The 4367-nt window shown below is 30.9% G+C and overlaps 1 protein-coding gene across 1 annotated transcript in view; it reads left to right on the top strand.

The window, feature by feature from the left end:
* The window catches only part of LOC134687367 (ras-related protein Rab-39B-like), a 105247-nt gene that overhangs the window by 49490 nt on the left and 51390 nt on the right, over positions 1–4367 (top strand). The gene's annotated exons all lie outside the window — the stretch shown is intronic.

Here is a 4367-nt window from a genome sequence, read left to right as displayed (position 1 = left end):
CATGATGTTATTATTTTAATAAATTTGTCTATATTTTAGGTAATAGGTTGTATGAAATTCATTCAATGTAAAACATGATCTGCTAGAGTTTGTCATATACCCTAAACTGATAAATAATTATTTGTGAGTAAACTTAGATCTGTATTTTGTGCTTCAATGTTTTTTAGAGTTTTGCTCATTGTGGAAGTGCTTAGCATGATATTTTGTTACTTCATTCTCAGGTTGGGGAATTGTCTCATTTGCAATCATACCATGCACATCTTCATATTTTTATAAACAATGACACAATATACTTACTTACTTACTTAATCCTCTTTGTGCATACTTGCACATGAGGCCACTACCAACGCCCTCCACTGTTGCCTGTCTAGTAATATAGGTCTTAGTTTAAAATAACCTCAAACACTTCAATGTATAACAGAAAAATATTCAACAGAAATTCAGTTAACAGGAAGTTGATGAGCAATGAATATGAAAATACATCAAACAGTATAGCATGCTCACATAAAGGTCAGATTGTAGTTTCTTAGAAAAATTCAACCAAAGAGAAACACAGACAGCAAGATGACAGACATGAACCAGTATACCCTAACTTTTGGAGCAAGGGTTTATTAAATGTTACACCTTTTTGAGCCATATAAAACCAGATGGAAAGTGCAAATCTAGAGGATGGAACTAGTTTTGTAAGAATTGAATTCTCTCCTTATTACCTCACAAATAGTGTAGCTAGGTTTGGTTTTCCGTGTAAAATACATAGTACCAGATACCTCATTGACATAATACTGTGGTAAGAACTGAATACATATAACAATTTAATTTGCCTTTATCTGCAACTTAACTGACCAAGATGGACCTTTGTAAAGGACTGCTGTTTTTCATTAATAGTTGTTTAATATCCAGCCCCAATACGATTTTCAGATTTGCTGCCCAATAACAAATGAGATGAATATGTTGTGCCTTATCTAAGCAAGGATGACCAGGAAACTGCAAAAACTTGTCGTGCCAGTTTATTATACTAACATGAAAACCTTATTGAAAAACCATCGTTTCTTCGTGCATGTACTAGGGTGCGTCTATAAGATTCTGATCACTAAATATAAGATGTCACTATGTGTCCACACTTGCACTACATGAACTGGATTCCTTAAAAATAATATTATTCAGAATATTTCGATTTGAAAAATGTTTAAGAAAAGTTATTCATCTTTCTGAATTTTTATTTTCCAGTTATTCATCTTTCTGAATTTTTATTTTCCAGCCTACAATATAAGTAGAGGGATATTATGGATTCATTTCTTTCCAGTATCATGTTATAGGTTAAGTTTAAGTTTGTAGTCATTTAAATTTGAAACTTAATGCACAAATCAATTATGAAGTGAAATTTTAAGTATAAACTGTTATCAGACACACTAGTGGAATAGAAAAAAATGTCCCCTTAAGCAGAAGTCAGAAATCTCAGTTTTTTTATGCAAGGATAGTCATATGTTGAGACCATGAAAATGTGTTGGTTAAATCAGGATGTTGTAATACTCATTTGTCTGATTAGACATGTCACACTATATGTCAAATAAGGGGTTTGACTTGATTTCTTGGGGTCAGTTTTGGAAATATGTTAGTTATGGCAAGGAGGTTATATTTGAAGGAGAGAGGACGAAAGATGATAATTACAAATAAAATGTTACCGACTTTTCTGTAAGTGGGTGTTTTAAATTAGTTGAGATCGACTCTGTCACAGAGGGAGATTTTGTCCTAATTACATACCAGAGTAAGAACGGAAACACCGAGGTGTCATAAACTGGCCGGATATACAATTAATAAAATGTTAATCAGATTTTTTGTGATATTTTTTATTAAGTAATTAAAAATTAAAATTATATGTTTAAAGTAAACTTATTACCAATAGAAATAAAATAAATATCTGTCTCATTGCCGTCAATTTTAATATCAACAGTCATAACAGAAAGTCACTTTTACGTTGTTCCCAATAAATTTCTCTGTTTCAATTGCAAATATTCATTCCGGTCATTACTGGTCACCGTTATTTAAGAACTTTGCATATTCGTTTATTTTCTATGATTATTACCTACCAATTCTCATACGCAGAAATTGACAGGTGAAGCGAAAATCTTTGTTTAAAGCCATGTAGTGTTGAATAAAAATTGCTCACTAACTTTCCTTTAAACCCTCATAAATTTGTCATTTCTTTATCTTTTTTCACCATAGACAAACGATTGATTTTGAAATTGCGCGTCAGATCTTTTTACGTATCATTAACACCTATACCAGTGTTTACACTGCATTGTTACCGAAAATACACCTGAACTTTAATGATCCAGTCACTGATAACAATCACGTGACATATGTGATTTTTCTAATAGCCCGAACTGCTCGCGGTAACAGCCTGGTACATCAGAGGGCCTTGTCAAGTGGGTGATAAACATGTTGGTTTCTTTATAATTTTACAATTTTTCTCTGATCGAACTGCTATCCGAGGGATGCTAATTTTGTATCAAGCAGAGTGTTCACTCTCCTTCTAATATAACCTCCTCGGTTATGGTCACATCAACTTCAAATGAATACACATACTCATTTTTAAGTGAACTGTTCTATCAATTTTTTAAATCAAAGGTTTGAGCAAAACTTTATTGGTTACTGAACACTTAAATTGATAGTACAAGAGGGGCACGGTGACATTGGAAACATATTACTCTTTATATTTTTTTGGGCTATATTAAGAGCTAAGAACAAACATATTAACAAAATATATTTTTAATGCAGAAAATACATGTTCATGTATAATCATTGTTAGTTATAAAAAAATATAAACATAATTTTCAGTACTTTTTAGTAAAGGTTTAGTAAACATGGGAGTTACTTCATCAATACACCATATCGATATTTAGTCCACCCCTGGGGAAAAAAGTCACTTTCTATTTGTGTCAAGTGATGCAAAAACAAGGGGCATCAGTTATAGGGAAGAAGAACAAAGTTTTGAAATTGAACACTTTGAAAATTTAATAGATTATGATCCAATCTAAAAAAAAAAAAAAATCACAAAGACCTAGAAATGCTAAGCTTTAAATGTTTACAATGGTTAAAATATGACTGAAAAGTTTTATGCATAATACATTGTTAAGACAGGGCCCCAGATAGCTTCAACTGATTGGTAACATACTTATAGACAAGAAAGGTAATAAACAACAAACACATATCATTTTATAAATCTCACTACAAATCAATAAATTACCTGGAATGGATAGGATCTAAAGAATTTACACCCCAATAATGCCTAATTCTTAATTTATGTCCAATGACCATGGAATGCCAAACAAAAACAAAAAGTCAAATCAACACAGGTAGTCTTGCTTGCTTGATTTATCACGAAATGTACTAAAAGGGACAATAGTATATCATAATATAGCCATTTTTAAATGCAGTATAAAAATACCTTTCAATTTATTAGCAGCTCCTTATAAATGTTTCAAATAATAATGCATGCATTGTCATGCTTATACTGGAATATTCCAATCATAATTCAAAATATTACAAAAAAATTGGATATATATCTGAGAGATTCGTAAAGTCCTCACTCATAACAACTTATAACGGCCTGACAAAATATGAATTATATTATTTGAAGTACCAGTTAAGCAGACAGGAGGAAGGGAAACTTTAAATGCAATATATAGGCTGAGGGTATAATATAACAATAATGAGATCAAATGCAATTGAAAAAAGAATTCAAAAGTACATATCATATCAACAATAACAAGAAGGACAACTATATACATCAATAAAAATCATTATGGCAAGACTTGACACAAAAATAAACATAACAAATTCTCATTTTAAAAATATTTACATAAATTGTTGGTCAATACAATAAAAATATATAACCAGATGCTCCGCAGGGCGTAGCTTTATACGACCGCAGAGGTTGAACCCTGAACGGTTGGGGTAAGTATGGACACAACATTCAAGCTGGATTCCGCTCTAAATTTGGATTGTGATTAAATAGTTGACACAGCATAGGTTTCTGACACAGAATGAATGTATTCAAATGAACTTAAAATTTTTGTTTTCTCTTAGAGCAATTCACTATGCTGTTGAATATTAATCCTCTCAAAAAAATGTTTGAAGAAATTTTCTTTTTATTTATGAAATTTCAAATGAGAAAAATTTAACCCAATTTTTTATTCACATCCCCCTTTCCCTTATTCCAAAACTAATTTCAATTAAAATATTCTAATGGAGTTTGCAACAATTACTACTCATTTAAATACATGATGTAAAAAAACTGCTTGTTATCACTGAATGGTAAAGATTATTTAAATTTATCAGTTGGTAGTAAAAAGTGAATATACATT

Source organism: Mytilus trossulus, chromosome 10 (genome assembly GCF_036588685.1).
Source record: "Mytilus trossulus isolate FHL-02 chromosome 10, PNRI_Mtr1.1.1.hap1, whole genome shotgun sequence".
Lineage (NCBI taxonomy): Eukaryota > Metazoa > Mollusca > Bivalvia > Mytilida > Mytilidae > Mytilus > Mytilus trossulus.
The sequence above is the reverse complement of the archived record's forward strand: the minus strand, read 5'-3'. Positions and strand labels throughout refer to the sequence as shown.